This window comes from Meles meles, chromosome 8 (assembly GCF_922984935.1).
Source record: "Meles meles chromosome 8, mMelMel3.1 paternal haplotype, whole genome shotgun sequence".
Taxonomy (NCBI): domain Eukaryota; kingdom Metazoa; phylum Chordata; class Mammalia; order Carnivora; family Mustelidae; genus Meles; species Meles meles.
Genome location: NC_060073.1, coordinates 117,655,888 through 117,676,598, shown reverse-complemented (window position 1 = coordinate 117,676,598; position 20,711 = coordinate 117,655,888).

Sequence of the window (20,711 nt, the reverse complement as noted above, 5' to 3'; positions counted from 1 at the left end):
ATTAGCTCTGTTGTAGAAGGTCCATCCTCTGTTGGGCATTCCTCCTCCTAGTTATTTTGGTGAGAGATGACTGATTGGATGTAGCTGGATGTATCGACCGTGGTGCAGTCAAGGTGCACCCTGGGACGCTTCTGTGCAATCAGGATTCCCCACCCAAATGAGAGAAAAAAAGAAAAGAAAAAGAAAGAAAGAGAAAAGAAAAGGAAGAAAAAAAAAGGGAGAGAAAGTGGGAGAGACAGGAAAGAAAGAGAAGATAAAAGAGAAGGTTCAGCCCAAATGGGGCCCAAGGTAAGATATATGAGGTATACAGACAAAAACAGACAAACAAAAAGACTGATAAAAGTATATGACAAGAGGAAAATATATATATATATATATGTATATGTATAAAAGCAAAAAAAAAAAAAAAAAAGGGAAGAACCTCGTCAAAAGGAACCCCAAGTATAAGATTTATATACTATCAGGACAAACACAAATACACAGAAACACTGGTGGAAGGAAAAGTTGGGAGAGTGGTTATAAGTTCTCAGTGTGGGCGAGGAAGGTTATTTTGATTCTTCCTGGATGTATCTTGATATCTTTGTTAAAGGACTCAACTCTCCTAAGATAAAGGGGGATTAAAAATTGGTTTGCCTATAGGGGTAGCATTGATTGGGGAAAGGGGATTGCCTTGAAGTTTAACTCTATATGAATATTAGAAAATAAAAATAAAAAAAGAATAAACTAGACTAAACTAAACGAAAATTTAAAAAAAAAGTAAAAAAATAAAATAGCAAAAGAAAAACATGGGTGCTTGTATCAAAAAGTTCAGGTTAGAAGGTTATTATGGAATTTGGTGTACTGCATATCTCACTGTGATGGTAAATAGGTTAAAAAAATTATCTATATAAAAGAAAAAAAATGAACCAGAATAGTGGGAACGAGTTAAAAATAAAAGTTGTATCTATGAAGTAGTGGTGGTTGTTCTCTTGTCCTTTTTTTTTCTTCCTTCCTGGTTGGTTTTCTGGGGGACGGGCCTGCACGTGGGTTTTCAGTCAATGATGTTCCCTGAGTTAGGTCCTCCCGCCCCCCTCAAGGGGGTGGGCTCTGAGGAAACCATTTTTTTCAGGTTTTTGTTCTGTCGAGGATTTTATGTCTGTTCATCTGTTTTCTCTCACCTTGACAGCTTTTGATGGTTTTTGGAGGTTTAGAGGAGAGCAAACTGCACCCCGACCTCCCTCTCAGAGAGAAGCCTCAGAGCAGGTGCTGAGTTGAGGTCCCTGGGGACGCGGATCTCCTCCTTGTATCCAATACCATGGCAGCGGCGGCTGTCTGGGCAGCTCCAGACTGCCAGAGGGGTTCCAAGCAGCGATCGCACACTGAGATTTTCCCTCTGGCCCAGGCTGGGAGTGCTTGGTCTTTCCGGGTCCCAGAGCTCCGGGCTGGCGCCTGTGTGCACCTCTCTCCGGAGGGTGTGGAGCACGCGCTTCTCAGGCTGTAATTACATTAATTATTGTAATTAATTGCGCGGCGCGGCCCAGGTCTAAGCGTGAGCGTCGGGCTGGTGCCTGTCCGCACTTCTCTCAAGGGAGGGTGTGGGGTGCGCGAGTCTCAAGCTCTGCAGGCAAGGCCTGGCGTTCTGCCTTCTGGCGAGGCTCCCAGCCCCTCACAAGAGCTGGACCCCGTGCGTTCTCGGGCACGCTGGCGGCTCAGGGACCAAGACCTGGTTTCTTCTCCACACTCTCTGGCTCAGCGCCAGGGGAGGCTGTCCTGGGTCAGGAAGCTTAAGCCCTTGTCCCCAACCGCCCTGATTCCCACAATATCCCCCCGCGATCCTTCACTCTTTTTTTTTTTTTGAGTGCTTTCAACCAGACTCCAAGCTAATGCTGGTCCCCAGATGCAGGGCACTCTCGTTTTGGGGTATTACTTTCCAATGGGTCGCCTCTGGAGGCTCCCTCCCCCTTTTGTTTATCTTCGGATATCAGTCCCACGTTCCCACTCCGCTTTACCTGCCACTGGCGTCTTCTGCCTGTAGAGATCCAGACGTGTTTAATTCTGCTCTCAGGCTGATTTCATGGGTGATCGGAGTTCTTTGGTAGGTAATCAGCTCACTTTAGGGTACAGGTTGAAACGGCGCCTCCTCCTACTTCCCCGCCATCTTGTCTCTCCCCCATACTGCTCACCTTTTTTGGTATTCTTAAAACAGCAGCTTAGTAGTTTTCTTTCCTTGATGTCCTCTTTAATCTCTAATATAGCCTTCAAGAATCAGTGTTCCACAGAAACAGGAGAACTGAAATGTCACCTATTCATGTTTTCATCCTTTCAACCAGGCATTTCAATGACTATCTACCATGTTCCACGTCTGCGCTGGAACTCAAAATGATCATTGCACATGGAGCTATGGCAGGGCGGGCACGGTCAGGAGACCGTGCTGGAAGCAGCGCTGGACCTCTACATGGCCCAGTGACTACTGCTCTCCTAAGCACCCCTAGTTATGGACAGTTGTGTCAATGTGATGGCTAATGGAATGGTTTCTCATTGGGTAAGCTCAACCCAATCCAGCAAAAGCTGGGACACCCTGTGCAAGAGCGGCCTCCCAAAGAGATAACCCATCTACCATATGTGATGTTTTGATAGTCCAATTTTCTTTAGTCCAAATAATGAAAATATTTTTAAAAGACTATTTCATGTTGTTAAAAATGTGATGATATGAATACTGAGGTATGGTGGTTTGTTAGGTACTTCCAGTCATAGAAAATTGGAGAAAAAATGGTCAATTTCTATTTCTAGTTTTTCGCTCTCATTTCTCCCCTCGAATTTTGACCATATGCCTCTGTCAGAAAACCATAGGAAAGAAATAGGGGGATATGTTGGATGACGTGGATTTTTTCAGTGCCATGCAGGGGTGAAGACCACCTATGAATTTTCTAGGTGAATATCTTTTTTTTATATTTGATAATTTATAGGGAGCAAAATTTTTCCTAAAAGTTAGAAATTTGACCCAAAGAAAAACTGAAATCCTGAACTGACATTTGACTCATTAAGGAGAGTGAATTTTTAGACATAACAAAGTAATGCAATTCAGACAATACCCTCGATCCTGACTTGTATACTCACTTGATACACATCCTCCCTGTTCATTATATTTAAAGGTGCCAGACATAGGGAAGTTACATGCTAATTTATAGATTTTTTTTTTTTAACTAGAAATGCAAATAACGTTTTTCCTAGTGCAGCAGATAACCCCAGTGATTCTGTTTTATGGCCCTGGGTATTTTCTGGTCATTTTGTAACCCAGAAATTTTATTTTAGCATTGTCTCTTGCTGCTTTATTCACTCCTTTCTCAATTAATTTTGGAAATGGAAAATATTTTGTGGAACGGTATTCAGCAGGGAGAACAACAGTGCACTTACTCTGTCGTCGTCATTTTGTATTTTGTGCAGATACTTTTCAGTTATGAAAACCATTACAATTAAGTATCAGAATAAGCTGAGCTTAAGGCTAGACCTTCAAATTCATGTGTAGAAAGTTGTAAAATAATTTTTTCAAAACCAGTGGAGTATTTTCATGTTTTTCCTATGGCGACACATATTACTTAAAAATGAAATTTAAAGTACTTAAAATATAATTTACTCCATCTTTTCTAATCAGTGGTCTTTAGGAGAAATTTAAGTAATCTCAAGAGGAAAGTGGTGTCCCTTAGAGCCTCTATACACTTTCTTACAGTATATCCAGGATTCTCAATTCCTAATTAAAACAGGATAAAATGAGCAAACACTAAAAGGGGGAAAAAGACAATAGACTAAGAACCAAAAATGATCCAGATATTATAGTTACCAGAGAGAGACTTTAAAAGAACTGTGATAAACATCTATAAAGAAAGATGAATTTTTTTTTACTACTGAGATCCCTAAAAATAGAACCAGATGGAAATTCTAGAACTGAAAATAAGATAACTAAATTTGAGATTAAAATTTAGGCTGAATAGCAAGTAAGACATAGCAGAATAGAAAATTACTGAAATCAGTAGAAAATATCAGATTGAAAAATGAAGAGAGAAAAGGATTAAAAAAATACATAAAAGAGTATGAGACATATGGTACTCAGTCAGATGATCTAAAAGATATTCAGTGAGAATTCCAGATGGAGAAGCAAAAGAAGATAATGACTGACGATTTTTTACAACTTAGGAAGTACATTAAGTCACAGATTCAAGAAACTATAAACACCAAGCAGGTTGGATATAAAGAACCACACCACGCCCATCATAGTCGAAATGCTGGGAGCCAAAGAGAAGAAGAAAATCAATTTAAATCAGCAAAAAATGGGAGGGATCATATTACCTTCAAAAAAAAAAAAAAACACCCCACAATAATGTTCTGATATGTGTTTCTATAGAGATTATGGAAACTATATTGATTCCTGAAATGAAATAACTTCCAGCCTGGAGTCTGTATCTTCCAAAAATATGTTAAAATGTAAAAATAGAACAAGGACATTTAAGGAAAAACTGGGGTAACTCCTCAGCAGCAAACCAGTGTGAATACGGAGGGCAGCATATGAAGCAAAGGGGAATAAATTCTGGATAGAAATCAGAAAAGCAGAGAGACTGAAGATTTTAGTAAAAAAAAAAAATATGTAAACTTAAATGTGTGTGGCCATAGAAACAAAAATAATGTTTGCTGGTTTAAAAGGTATGTATGTAGAATTAAATCATATGCAAATAATGGCACAAAAGGAGATTTAAAAGAGGTTGAATCACTAAATGTAAAAAAGGATAGCAATGATCTTGACCATCAGGGATGTGACGGGTTCTAATTTTGAATACCTCTGATGAGTCATTGGTACCTGTGAAGAGCTGTAGAAAAACAACTTAAAAGTGGAAGATATTTATAGCAAATATGTTCAACTAAAAATCTAATAGAGGGAAGAGTAGAAAAGTAAGAATAGTAATAGCAATAGGAATTACTGAAGGTAATAGTAATCTTGATAATCCAAAAGAAGTCAGGAAAGGATAAAAAAAGAATTAGAGTCACCAGAACAAATAGGAAATTAATAACAAAATGGGAAAGTTGAATCCAAATAAAATGGTAATTATATTAAACATAAATGAACTAAATATTCCCACTAAAACATAAATATTGTCAGTCAAATTCTAAAAATTAAAATCCAAGTCTCTGTTGCTTATAGGAGACACATCTTTAGTGACACAGAAAAGTTGAAAGTAAAATAATAAACATAGCAATCTCCTCCTTGCTGCCTCTCCATCACGCCCCTGAAAAATAGGAAGAAAACAGAAATGGGAAATACTGTGTGTGTCAAGGACATTACATATTCTGTGTATTTTATTTATTTTTATTTTTTTTTTACAGATTTTATTTATTTATTTGACAGAGAGAGAGATCACAAGTAGGCAGAGCGGCAGGCAGAGAGAGAGGAGGAAGCAGGCTCCCTGCGGAGCAGAGAACCCGATGCGGGGCTCGATCCCAGGACCCTGAGATCATGACCTGAGCCGAAGGCAGCGGCTTAATCCACTGAGCCACCCAGGCGCCCCTATTCTGTGTATTTTAAATACGCAAGAAAAAATGTTTTAAACACATTTTGGTCAATAACTTTGAAGATATAGATCAAATAAACATTGAAGAAACAGAAAATCTGAAATATTCTGTAATGTGTTAATGAACTTCTCTTACTGAATTCCACAGAGCACTCTCCCTGTTGAGGTTCTTTCACTGGAGAATTTCAAACAAAGTGTGTATCACTGATAATACAAAAACTCTTTCAGATAAAATACATATCTACTCACTTTATAAAGCAAGACTAACCAAAATTTACACAAGCCTTATGAGAAAGAAAATTACATGCCATTCTCTCATGAAAATTGGCACAGAAATCCTAAGTGGAGGATTAGCAGATCAAATACCAGTTGTTTCAGTGATCTGTTGCTTCAGAAACAAATAACAATAAGTAACCCCTAAGTTGGTAGTTTAAAATAGCAATTTAGGGGCGCCTGGGTGGCTCAGTGGGTTAAAGCCTCTGCCTTCGGCTCAGGTCATGATCTCAGGGTCCTGGTATCGAGCCCCACATCGGGCTCTCTGCTCCACAGGGAGCCTGCTTCCTCCTCTCTCTCTGCCTGCCTCTCTGCCTAGTTGTGATTTCTCTCTGTCAAATAAAATATTAAAAAAAAAATAAAATAAAATAGCAATTTATTGTGATCTCCCACTGGTCCGTGCGTTGAATAGCTTCGGTTCAGGCAGGTGGTTGTTGCGGGGGTCTTTCTTTTGCTATTTCTTTTTTTTCCCCCCACTTCTTAAAAATTTTTTTTTTCGTTCCAGCGAGTTAACGTACAGTGTAGTATTAGTTTCAGGTGCAGAACTTATTCAGCACTACCATACGTCGCTCTTGTGTTCATCACAAGTGCGGTCCTTAATACCCGTCACCTCTTTAACCCGTCCCCACCCCCCACCCCTCTGGTAACCGTCAGTCTGTTCTCTGTAAAAACCATAGAGATTCGCACATACTGTTGTCCAAATAGATGGTCACAGCTTCTGCGTATCACTTTGCATTATAAATAATTGCTGGTTACCTAATCTTAAAGAGAGGATCTTTGCGTTCAGAGTGACTTCTCTGAACTGTTGCTTCCTGTTCCATTCCCCGAAGACTGGCACAGTAGCTTCCAGTAAATGTTTATTAAATGATGTTCATCAAATGAATAAAGAATAGGTGGGAGCCTGAATATCATCCCAAGGGCTGCTCATTTAAAATCGGATTTACTTGTGATCGACTGTCCTCGTAAGGAGGCATGCCTCGGTCTCAGAGGCTGTAATGAATGAAGTTTGTTGTGAAGAATTCAACAAATAGGAAATGGGATTTTGGTTAATATTATCTCCTTTATTTGAATTTTCTTTATTATTATTATTATTATGTTCGATACAAGTGTAGTCAGACGGGGGCTCTGACAGGAGCCCTCTGAAGGCTTCTCTACTCTTATGCCTAAGGTCTGTGCCGAGGGCTGACACAGCTGCGTGTCGGTTGGGCAGGCCTCACCCCCGTGCAGCCTCTCCACGTTGTTCACCGGCGCTTCCTCACTGTCCGGATGTACCCGTGCTGCGTGATTTCTTACCTGGCGTCAGGCTTTCCCTGGAGGGAATTATTGCTGGAGGGGGCTGGAAAGTCTCAGAATTCACTATCTCTAGCGGTCAAAAGCAGGTCAAGTCGCAGAGCTAGCCCCAAATCAAGGAAATGGAACTGTATAAAAGAATAAATAAAGAGGGGTGTTGTTCCTTTTGGGGGGGGCATATCAGAAATTTTTAGAAGGGACATTATGTAACACACCATGATTTTGTTTGCAATGTTTTGCATTACTTTTTGTGTTATTTTTTAACATTTAAAATTCAATGACTGTAATTCATCATAACATAAAAAAGAAGAATATATGATCTTTTGAATACAAAAGGAAAAAAGTATTTATAAAAATCTATACTCATTTATAACTTTAAAAACTCAGAAAAGATACCTGGTTGGCTCACTTAGTTGAGCATCTCTTTTTATCTATTTATATTTATTTATTTATAAAAGATTTTATTTATTTATTTGACAGAGAGGGAGAGACAGCAAGAGAGGGAACTCAGGCAGGAGGACTAGGAGAGGGAAAGCAGGCTTCCCACGGAGCAGGGAGCCCGATGCAGGGTCCGATCCCAGGACCCTGGGATCATGACCTGAGCCGAAGGCAGACGCCCAATGACTGAGCCACCCAGGTGCCCCTGAGTGTCTGATTCTTGGTTTTGACTCAGGTCATGATCTCAGGGTATGGGATCAAGCTCCTCATCAGGTTCTGTGCTGGGCATGGAGCCTGCCTGCCTTGGGTTTTCTCTGTCCCTCTCCTTCTGCTGCCCTTTCCCTACTTCTCTCTCTAAGAAACAAAACAAAACAACAAAACCCCAATATATTGAATTGATAAGTTCTGAAAGCTTTCTTCCTGAGATTTGGATGGGACAACGAAGCACTGCGTCACCAGGGATATTTAAGGGTGGACTGGAGATCATAACCCATTTAATAAACAAAGAAAAATAGAGATTAAAATAAAATAAATTACTATACATAAATGGAATGTTAGCATGGAGGATGTTCAAAAGCATCACAAATAAACTTAAATAAATTGTGTTGGGTCAAGTATATATCCATATGGAAAAAAATTAATTTGCCCCCAATTTACAATAAAAACAAAAATTAATTTCAGCTGAGATTATGGACCTAAATATACAAAGGTTAAAATAATGAATATTCTGGAAGTTTGTGCACCACACCCAGTGCTCCATGCAATCCGTGCCCTCCTTAATACCCACCACCAGGTCCTCCCAACCCCCTACCCCCCTCCCCTCCAAGACCCTCAGTTTGTTTCTCAGAGCCCATAGTCTCTCATGGTTTGTCTCCCCCTCTGATTTCTCCCAACTTACTTCTCCTCTCCATCTCCCCATGTCCTCCGTGTTATTCCTTATGCTCCACAAGTAAGTGAAACCATATGATAATTGACTCTCTCTGCTTGACTTCACTTGATTATGCTTGATTTCACTCAGCATAATCTCTTCCAGTCCCATCCATGTTGCTACAAAAGTTGGGTATTCATCCTTTCTGATGGAGGCATAATACTCCATAGTGTATATGGACCACATCTTCCTTATCCATTCATCCGTTGAAGGGCATCTTGGTTCTTTCCACAGTTTGGTGACTGTGGCCATTGCTGCTATGAACATTGGGGTACAGATGGCCCTTCTTTTCACTACATCTGTATCTTTGGGGTAAATACCCAGTAGTGCAATTGCAGGGTCATAGGGAATCTCTATTTTTAATTTCTTAAGGAATCTCCACACTCTTTCCAGAGTGGCTGCACTAACTTGCATTCCCACCAACAGTGTAAGAGGGTTCCTCTTTCTCCACAACCTCTCCAACACTTGTTTACTGTCTTGTTAATTTTAGGCCATGACTTCTTAACCAGGCCACCAGAAGCAGTAACTATTAAGGAAATGGTTTTCAAGTTGGAATCCATTAAAATTAAGACACTCTTTTTCTAATGATATTATTATGAGAGGAAAAATGCACCTCCCAGATTGGAAGAATATATTAGCAACACACGTACCTGGTAAAGAACTTGTTTCTCAGATATGTTGGTGCATACGTATTTCCGTTTATCAATACAAGGAAAGACAGTAAACATAATAGAAAGTCTGGAACATTTCTTAAAAGATTATATGCAGAAAGCCAACAAATGGGAAAATATTCTGTTATTATTACCAGGGAAATACAAATTAAAAATATGCATGTGATAACAGTCCCTCATGTAATAAGGTATTTGAAAAGGAAAAATTCTACGTTGCGGAGCTTATGGAAGAACTGACCCTCGTGCGCCTTGATTGTAAAGTTGTAAGTTGCTGCAGCCACACTGGGAAGCTCTGTGACCATCTCATAAGCTCAGTTCATACATATGCCGAACTAACAGTCCCCTACGGAGGTACTGACTCAACGGCAGTGTGCCCCCAAATGCATGTGTGTGGATGTTCATACCGTCCGAATTGGGAATAGCTAAAAAGACAAGAGGAACTAATTGTCTAAAGTATAAGGACGTTGAGTAATAAATTGGGTTATACTTAAAGAATAGAAAACTACTAGCAAAGGCATAATAGGTTCATGGGACAGCAAGAATAAGACACACACGTACACACACTAGCTCTGTGATTTCACTTGTGTGAGGTATGAAGACGGAAGTGTGTTGGCTCAGATGACAGAAACAGAATGGTGGACTCCTTGGGTGGGCTTACGACCGTGAGCAGGCACAATGGCACCATGTCATGGGGTGTTTACTGTGTAATAGGGAGTTCGTAAAAGTATTTGACTTCATTTTTTCAGTAACGGTTTGAGAGACAGGGAGAAGAAGGAAGAGGAGGAGGAAAGGGGGGAGGTAGGAGAGGAAGAAAGAGATTATTCTCATATTTCAAAAAGACAGAAAAAGGGATGTTAACCTGCATCTTTCCAACTGCTGAACATCCTCATTTCACTACACCACTTACAGAATTTCACTGTGCTTGTAGAGAATATGCCACTTTTGTTCATTTTAGTCTCAAAATACTTAGGGGTGTTTTTGTTTTATTATTATAATTGATTGACATGCGTTAATACAATCTAGGTGAATGGTAGAATTGGAGCTGATCATCCATGTTTTGTGTTTTAAGTTCTGTAGAAACTGTTTTATTAGTGCTTGTAATTCACAATGACAAGAGAATTTGATATATATGGTAATAAAATAATAGCCATCCTCCCGCATCCCTGACCCCAAACCAAAAGATGTTCCTGTCCCAATCCCTGAAACCCGGAAGTATATAACTTTACATTTTAAAAGGTTCTTTGCAGATGTGATTTCATGAAGGATGTTGAGATGGGGAATTCTGTCAGATTATCTGGTTGGGCCAAATATAATCATAGAGTCCATATAAGAATGAGGCAGGAGCATCAGGTTCAAAGAAGGAGATAAGACACAGAAGCAGAGGCCAGGGTGATGCGAGAAAGGATCCAGGAGCCAGGCAACATGGTGGTCTCTAGAAGCTGGCAAAGGCCAAGCATTGTGCTCTGGCCCTCATCAGAGGAACACAGCTCCTCCATCCCATTGTAGACTTCTTGTATCCAGAAATAAAGAAAGTGAATGCATGTATTGTTTTAAGCCACTTAGTTTATAGTAATTTGTTAGCAGCACCGGGAAACTGATGCATATGGTACCACACTTTTTGGATCTTTGACTTTCCAGACATTGCAGGATTGTGCTCCTTATGGTAGAACAGTATCAAACTTGTCATGTTCTCTTTTTGTGTGTGTGTGTTTTTAGTGTGCGTATGGTTTTGCGTGTGTGTATGTTTTTTTAATCAATCTATTTTTATTGTGGCAATGATAGACTCCAAAAATGGTAAACATTATGGTATTGCAGCTGAGAGGTCTGGTTCCCTTTGAAAATTATGAGGCGATGCAAGTGACTTAGTAGGCATGGCGATTACAGGCAATGTGGCCACATCTGAGCCATCGCTAGTTAAACAGGATGTATGTCCATCTTAACATCTTTGCCATCAGCATCCAGTTCAACCCAATGGGTCATCCCAAACTTGGTTTTGCTCTCCTCCAGTCTATTCTAGACCCTGGTGACAGGGTGCACTTTAAAAAGTATGACCTTGATTTGTACTGATCTCTATTTAAAACCCTCCTAGGCTTCCCTTTATCTGTAGGCAAAGACCACCATTAAAAATAATCGTATTGATTAAATCTATGGCAGAGGCTATTACCTGGTTCTTTATTTTGTTTTTGAAATGTCTATGCTGATCAGAGCAATCTGCACATTCAGTGAAGTCCCTATGAAAATATCATAGACATTTTCACAGAGCTGAAACAGATAATCCTAAAATTTGTATGGGACCAGAGGAATGTTGAAAAAGAAAACCAACGCTGGTGGCATCACAGTTCCAGACTTGAAGCTCTATTACAAAGCTGTGATCATCAAGACAGCATGGTACTGGCACAGAAACAGACACATAGATCAGTGGAACAGAACAGAGAGCCCAGAAATGGCCCTCAACTCTGTGGTCAACTAGTCTTCAACAAAGTGGGAAATAATACCCAATAATACCCAAAAGACAGTCTCTCCAATGAATGATTTTGGGAAAACTGGACAGCCACATGCAGAAGAATGAAACTCAACCATTCTCTTACATCACACACAAAGATAAACTCAGAATTGATGAAAGACCTAAATGTGAGCCAGGAATCCATCAAAATCCTGGAGGACAGGCTGCAATCTCTCTGACATTGGCCACAGCAACTTCTTGCTAGACACATCTCCAAAAGCAAGGGAAACAGAGGCAAAATGAACTATTGGAACTTCATCAAGATAAAAAGCTTCTGCACAGCAAAGTAAACAATCAAAACGAAGAGGCAAGGGCACCTGGGTGGCTTAGGTGGTTAAGCGTCTGCTTTTGGCTCAGGTTATGATGCAGGGTCCTGGGTTAGAGCCCTGCATCGGGCTCCCTACTCAGTGGGAAGCCTGCTTCTCCCTCTCCCACTGCACCTGCTTGTGTTCCCTCTATAGCTGTCTCTCTCTGTCAGTCAATTAAATGAATAAAATCTTTTTTAAAAAAGAAAAAAACTAAGAGGCAACTCATGGAATGGAAGAAGATATTTGCAAATGACATATCAGATGAAGAGCTAGTAGTATCCAAAATTTATGAAGAACTTCTTAAACTCTACACCCAAAAAACAAAGCATCCACTCAAGAAATGGGCAGCAGACATGAACAGACATTTCTGCAAAGATGACATACAAACGTCCAAGAGAGACATGAAAAAAGTGCTCCACATCGCTTGCTATCAGAGAAATACAAATCAAAGCCATAATGAGATACCACCTTACGCCAGTCAGAGTGGCTAAAATTAAGTCATCAGGAAGCAAGGAATTGTTGGTGAGGATGTGGAGAAAGGGGAACCTCCTATGCTGTTGGTGGGAATGCAAGTTGGTGCAGCCACTCTGGAAAACAGTGTGGGGATTCCTCAAGATGTTAAAAATAGAGCTGCCTTACAACCCAGCAATTACACTACTAGGGATTTACCCTAGTAAATATAGTGTTTATAGCAGCAATGTCCACAATAGCCAAACTATGGAAAGAGCCCAGATGTCCATCAACAGATGAATGGATGAAGAAAATGCAGTATGTGGTGTATATGTGTGTGTATATATGTGTGCACACACGCACGCACACACACACGCGCGCGCGCATGCACACACACACACACACACACACACACACACACACACCACACTGGAATATTACTCAGCCATCAGAAAGGATGAAATCTTACCATTTACATTGTTGTGGGTGAAACTGGAGGATATTATGCTAAGCAAAATAAGTCAGTTGGAGAAAGATAATTATATAGTTTCACTCGTGGAATTTAAGAAAATAGGATCATTGTGGAAGGGAGGGAAAAATAAGACAAAATCAGAGAGGAGACAAATCATAGAGACTCTTTTTATTTTTAAGGTATTTTGTTTTTATTTATTTGACAGACAGAGATCACAAGTAGCCAGAGAGGCAGGCAGAGAGAGAGAGGGAAACAGGCTCCCCGCTGAGCAGAGAGCCCCATGCGGGGCTCGATCCAAGACCCCGAGATCATGACCTGAGCCGAAAGCAGAGACTTTTACCCACTGAACCACCCAGGCGCCCCAATCACAAGAGACTCTTAGTCATAGGAAACAAATGGGGTTGCTGGAAGGGCGGGAGTGGGGGGCGAAGTAAACAGGGGGTGGGCATGAAGGAGGGCATGTGATGTAACGAGCACGGGGTATTTTCTGTGATGGATGGATACCTGAACTCTGCCTCTGAAACTATGGATACACTGTATGTTAACTAATTAAAGTTGAAGTTAAAAAAATAACAACATTACAAACAGCCTCATGCCTTCACATGATCTGGTCGGTGCCTTTCTCACTGGCTGCATTTCAAACCCTTTATCCCTAACCATGCTGGTGGTTTCCTTTCCCTGGGGGTTTGTACCCATTATCCATCTGCCTTTACTGGGGTGTTCTCCTGCCTGCACACTGGCCCCACCATCAATCACCTAGTTAATGTTTACTCATCTATCTGAACTCAAAAGGCATTTCTTTGGGGTAGTGGGTTTTTTTGTTTTGTTTTGTTTTTTACTGTAACCCAGATTAGGCCAGCCGTCTTTCTTTTTATAATCTTTCAGAACACCTTGAACTTTATTTCACAGGATTTAACAAATCATAATTACGCAACTATAGAGTCTGTTGATTTAATTCTGTCTTCCCTGCTAGAACATAAGCTCTGTTAGTGCCGACTGTTTATACTGCTGTTTCCTCAGTGCCTGTGTCTTACACATGCTCATGTTCCATTCATATTAGTTTGCATGTGAGTACATTAATGAGCAGATTGGGAGCCAGATAACCCTAAATTCAAGCCCCAGTTCTACCCACTTCTGCCTTTTTGCCTCATTCACATTGTGTATTTTCTTGGTCGACATTTTTTATTCTCTGTAGAATGGGGGCAATGGTATCTTCCTTGGGCCATCGTTAGGAGCACACGACATCACATCGGTAAAGTTCCTGGCACATAGCAGGTACTTGGTAAGCATTAGTACTCATAAAAACAAACTGTCATCGTTGGTTATCTCAGCCAACAGCTGTCTTAAGCCCTCAGACCCAGAGTGTGGTCAGCAATCCCTGGAGGCTTGTAAGGAATGTAGACTCTCCAGGCCCATCCCAGTCTCACCAAATCAGAATCCGATTTTGAGCAAGATCCCCTCGGTGACTCTCCCGTGCCCTGATGAGCACTGGATGTTGTATGGAAGTGTCCTACCCCTGCATGGTGCACCTGAAACGGATATTACACTATATGCTAAAAATTTAAGAATTAAAAAAGAAAAATTCAGAACCACTCTATCTAGATTTCATTCATTTCAGTTGTTTTCACACTTTTGGGAGATATCTGAAGATGTTTTATCATTGGATCTAATTTGATTAAATGGAAACAAAGCTGAGGATCCTTTCATTATTAATGAGTCTTACTTTGTCTTTTTTTTAAATTTAATTTATTTTCCAGTGTTCCAGAATTCATTGTCTATGCAGCACACCCAGTGCTCCACGCAATCCGTGCCTTCCATGATACCCACCACCAGGCTCACTCCACCAACCCCTCCACCCCCACCGAAAACCCTCAGTTTGTTTCTCAAAGTCCACAGTCTCTCACGGTTTGTCTTTAACCCGCCTTTCATTATTAAGAATTGACCGTGCTTGGAGTTGGTCCGTTCAACAGCTGAGTGACTCATGGTCTGTAGCTAGGTCTCTGGGTGAGGAACATTAACTTTCTAAGAAATACTTCTTCTTAATCTTTCTTTGAAAGAAGCAGAAGCTTTTCCCTGCAGTGTCTATAAAGGTAATGTCAGGCAGTGCAGCTCACGCAAGCTTCATCGCTCCCAGGCTCCTTGTGGGACGAGTGCCCAAATCAATAGCGTAGGTAACACAATTACCACTTAACAAATTGTATCTAAGTTTCCCTGAGATGAAATAACCCACATTTCATTGTTGTGATAGAAACAATGTTGCGGAGGAATGAGACCCCAGTGTCGGAGGATTAAGGGAGATTGTCAGAGAAATTTAGCAGTGTGTGGGGATGGAACACATTTTTCTTATTATTCCACTAAATAGCGTGCAGTAATTCGTTTCCAGTTTTCATCTCAGAGGCACTGGCCTGCGTCTTGTCTTGTTTAATACCCCTGCAGAGCCGCACCAAGAACTAAAGAGTACCTTCGAAGCTGATGGGAGCTCTGTGCTCGGATTAGACCTACAGGATTTGTGCAGTAAAGCAAGAAGCAGGACTTTATTTATATTGGTATTTGTGTAAGCACGGGGGAGACCAGTGCGGTGCAGGATAGCTCGTACAGCACTGAGGATATCTGTGGTTTTAAGTCTGCTTTAGTTTAGTTTAGTTTTTTCTTTTTTAGTCATTTACTCAGCGCTAGCAACGTAGTCTTTGATTGCCAAAGACACACTATTTCTAAATAAAAAATTTTAACATATTTCTAAAATTTTAATAATGACTTGACTTGATAACACCACAAACATACATGCTACACAACTCCCCCACCCCACGCGCACACACACACACTCTCACTACGTACACACACATACCTGGGATCATTTCTTCCATGCTTGGCTATTCCAATTGCTTTTAATTGAAACCAATTATAAACTAATTCAAATTGTGTTAAAAATACTACGGGACAACTGAACAGTCCTGGGAAATTAGAGAAATATTTAAGATACAATCACCTTCTACAAGAGAAACGTGTAATTCTTAAAGACCAGTGCTGCTCTCCTAGAAAAGAATAATTTTAAAGGTGTAATTTTATATAACTGAAGGATCTTCGCAACTGCTTGAGATTTATTTCTTTCATATTCTTCCAAAATTGCATTCTATCAAATGCCATACGTATTCTTGAAGAAATCTGGTTTGCCACAGCAAAGTCTTCTTTTGTTTACCCTGTCATTTGAGAGAGAGTATCTGACTGCGAACATGCCCCGGCAAGTTAGCTCGCTTTTCCTGTCTTCCTAGATACCATTATCTGAGATAAGATTTAGCTCTATGAAAACAGTTTAGGCCATAATTATTTTGAAGGTGTTAGGCACATTTAAAATAAATTTTTTGCAAATAAATCGTCACTGGCATTGTGTAAAATCCTATCTTTCAGGCGTGTTGTTTTAATCTGTAATTCACTTGGGTGATAAGTAGAGGGATTCTATTCTGTGCTTTCACTAGACATTGCCTGGTGGCTTTATTTTAAAAACTGCACTTTTAAATCGAGACGAAACAGATGGAAACTTCGTTGCTCAGGCACTCAGCTGTACTTCAGGGTAGGAACTCAGAATCATGGTCTTGACAAAGAACTTTAAAATCTTCCAGAAAAATCTTGACTTCCTTCTTAGTAGCAATCCGGCTACATTCACGGATTTGCTTTCTAAAACAAAACATGGTTTTCTCCTGCTACTTCGTACCCGTCTGTCTCCCCCGAAGGAAACACCAACCACTGCTTCCTCTTCAGCCCTACATGAGCCCGTCTGCTGCCGCGGAGGTCTTCGTGGTTGCTGATGGTTAGGGTTTTCATCCCGGTGTCACCACCGAAGAGCCCGTATCGAAACTTCCAGAAAGCCGTGGGCACCTTCTCATGGAGGCAGACAGTGCTGCCGGGGGGTGCGGACTCCGGAGCCAAACGTCCGGGATCTGGGAGATGCACAAGCTTTTCCAGGGACACTTTTTGTTTTCCAGAGTTGAGTGCACATAAGCCCCCACGGCCTGTAGGAACAGAAGTCGAGCCCCGCCGTATCGACTAGGATGCCCCGAAGTGCGTCGTATCCCCCCCCTTCTACTTGCCATCTCAGCTGAATCAGGTTCAAAGCCTGCTCCTGTCTTTGGGGCAAAGAAGACAGTTGGACTCTTCTCTCGACTGAATTCAGACTTTCCTGATAGTTTTTCCGGGGCTGATAATGAAAGTCGGTGGCACTTTTCCCAGCCTGAGTAGTTATCTGAGAAGAGATTAAGTTGTTCGCTCCTTCGGGCAGGAGGCGCGTAGGAGCGCCCGTGGCAGGGGTGGTGGTGCCTGGTGGGGGAGGCCGGGGCCTCCTGCCAGCACGTCCACAGACTCCAGTGGCGAAAGGCACATTAGCGAGGGCAGCTCTGGGCTGGTCACAGGCCCGACTTAAAGTGCATGCGGTAGACTTTCCACATAGAAAAGTATATCCCTTTCAAGCTACCCTCCTTTTAAAGGCTTCCTTGATGAGCTGGTTAAGGATTTTGATGCCTGTTTGGTCGTTGATGGGTTTGTAATAGATTTCACAAGCCGTAACGCCTGTTTTCTGGCTGTGCGCTGACTGTTGGGAATGGAAGGAGGCAGGAAGGGCCCGAAAACCCTTGGGTTTATAGTTTCAGGTCTTGTGGGGCTTTTGATGTGTTTTTGAACGAGGGGGTCAGGGGTGCCACACCTGTAACGGCAGTGATGCATCAGGCGCGCTCCGAGACCTCCTCCCTCCGGTCTCTGCTTTCCTGCCCTCCTTGGTCAGAGGCTCCTGCCTCTGCCGCACCTTTGCCCGCACGGACAGCCCTGTCATTCGCGTCATGCCGTCCATCCTTGTCTTCCCTAGGAGTCACCGCAGTGGTATTGACATCACTGTTTAGGGCGGGGTTTGCTATCTCCTTTATTCCACGAGGCTATGAATTCCACAAGGCAGGAAGCCAGCCTCTTCTCTCCTCCCTCCCATCGCCCTGCCTCGTCCCTTGTCTGGAAAAGAGTGACTCGGCCGTGTCTTGTTTCATTGTGGTTCACAGATTCTGCACCTGTTCTGAAATGAAGGTGTGTGGCGATCCTGCGCTGAGAAAGTCAGCATCGGTTTTGCCAAAGCATTTGCTCACTTGGTGTGCCTGGGTCGCATTTTAGTGGTTCTCTAAATGTTTCAGACTTCTTCCTTGTTGTTATATTGATTATGGTGATCTGTGATCAGTGATGATGGCTGACTCACGGCTCAGAGGACAGTTGGGACTTAGGCAAAGGACACAGAAGTACGGATTCAAAGGGGCCCGTGCACCCCGATGTTTCCAGCAGCATGATCAACGGGAGACAAGCTGTCCATCAGAACGTCCGTCCGCTGGTGAATGGATGGAGAAGAGGTGGTGTGTAGATGCGGGTAGACACACACACACACACACACACACACACACACACGAGATGGAGTATGACTCAGCCATCAGGAAGGATGAAACCTTGCCATTCGCGGCGATGTGAATGGAGCTGGAGGCTATTATGCTAACTTAATAAGTCAGAAAAAGACAAACACCAGATGATAGCAATAAAGTATTTTCAAATGAAGGCGTGGACATTGTTTTTAGACATCATGCTACAGCACTCTTCAAGGACTGGAGTCCAGTTTAAACGTGGCATTTGTGGCTACTGGGAAACCCAAGTGGCCGCTGGATTCATTTTTCCACGCGGCTGCCGTTCTGCCGTGGCCTGCAGCCCACCTGCGGATTCGGCAAGGCGCGCCTGCGTTAGGTTTGGGCAGTGTTTCCTGTTCACGCTCACTTACTAGCCCTGGAGCTTCTGAGGCAGGTACCAGAATGTTCTTCATTTTAGACGGAGACACTGAGGTGGAGAGAACCTAACCCGCTTGTCCGAGCTTCTGTGGCCACAGTGGGGCCAAGCCCGGGTTTGAAGCCCGCTGTCTAGCTCCAGAGTCTGTGTTCTGGACTGTTCTGTGACGGTGCCTTCACATAGCAACTCTTTATCCAAGAGTCCGAGAAGGAACGAGACAGCGGGCCTCCCGTCCCCTAGCAGGCCTGAGGGGCCTTGTGAAGTGACAGGTGAAATGCATCCCAGGAGATATGGGGTTGGGGCGTGTTGGGCAGGAGGGAGGGAGGGAGGGCAGGAAACTGTGTTCCCAGTGAGACCAGCCTCCTGGGGAGTCTGTTCCATGGAGGACGTGGAGACCACAGGATTTGGTGACTGGATGTGGGAGTGGAAGGACGGGAGAGAGATGTGTCCAGTGTTGTGGGTTATGCAGGGGGAGGCTGGGGCGGAAGGGGGAGGGATGTCAGGGCAGAGTGTGGGGCGCCGGTGACCGTGACCTTGGGCAGCTGAGGCTATTCCTCTTGAGTTTCAAAGATAGTGTGGGCCAGGACCATCAACGTGGGGCCATCCACGTAGCCCCAAAGCCCTGGGGGGCCGAGGCCGGAGCACAGGTCGGCAGGGGCAGGGGAGCCACGTGCCTGGGGATGTTCCTGAGCTGCAGGATCCACTGCCCTCAGGGCCCTGCGCACGGGCCCCCACCGTGGTGGTGTCAGGCTTTGTGGGAAGCGTCCATGACCATTAGCCTCTTCCCTTTGCTTCTCTGTATCGATTATGGTTTTTAAAGACACTCTCAGGAATTAAAGCTGGCACGAGAGATTCTGAAGTCTGAAGTACGAATAAAGGATTAGCTGTGTCTGACCACCAGTTTAATGTACCTTTGCATCTTTAATGTCGCTGACCAGATATACTTCACTCCTAAAATTCTGTGTATTTGTTTTTCAAATTGGCCCTTCTCTTATTGTTTTCTTTTGATTCTTTTACTTTCCTTTACTCATTATAAACAATTTGTTGTTGACTCTCCATCAGAGCATGGATGCTAAACTCCAAGAATTAGCACAGAAGTTCGTAGGAAGGAGACAGGATTCTATCTCCTAATTAAATATAGATGCTTATGTAAACCAAGAAAAAGAATAAAATTTAAAAGCCAAATCCAAAAAAGTACTAAAACCTCATGTGAGTCTTACTCTCAGATCTCCTTCTGACCTGTTTTGCTTTGTTTAGTCAAACCTAAACTCTATGTGTTTTTCTTGTTTGGCAGTCAGTGATGGAGGGATCAGAGTCCGTACGTTGTATGATTGACGAGCCAAAGCTGGTGCAGTGAGAGAAAGGAAAGGATCTTACCCGAATATAAGGATTAGGATTCAGAGTTGATAGAATGGAGGCTAGATTTTTTTTTTTAGAAAAAAAGATGTTTTTGTCTACTTCTCTCAGATAATATCTTCAAATAAGCTGTTGAATGTGGGGCTTAAAATGAACTACAGATAATTACAAAGAAGCAGTTACCCCAAGTACAGGGCTCGGGTATTTGGTGTTGCCTCTGCCTTCATAAGCATCCAGGGAGCTTTCTGACTAGATAAACATACTAAATTCTCTCGCCGCAAGATTCAAGGGGGGAAAAAGACAGCACAGGGAGTGCATTAATGTTTTCTATTCACACTCACAGAGAGACCCCGAATTTTTCCTTCCTAATTCATCTAGGGACTTGCTTTATGCTAGCTCAGGCCCAAGAGTTGTATCAGTAGCTAAAATGAAATTATTACAGACAATGTGGTTGTAATTCATATGCTTCTGGTTTAGGGCAAGTTTTCATCATTTTCAAGTGCCTGACCATAATGGAAAATGACTGCATAACTTTTCCTTAAAAATCTCTCTTCAGTTCATTGCATACACAGAGTTTTATCCTTCCGTGCCCATTTTGGAGGAGCTCTGAAAAAGTCACAGAAATTCCACACCAAGTTGGAAGACGTCACGTACATTTGATTTTATGTTTGACAATTGATGGACAGACT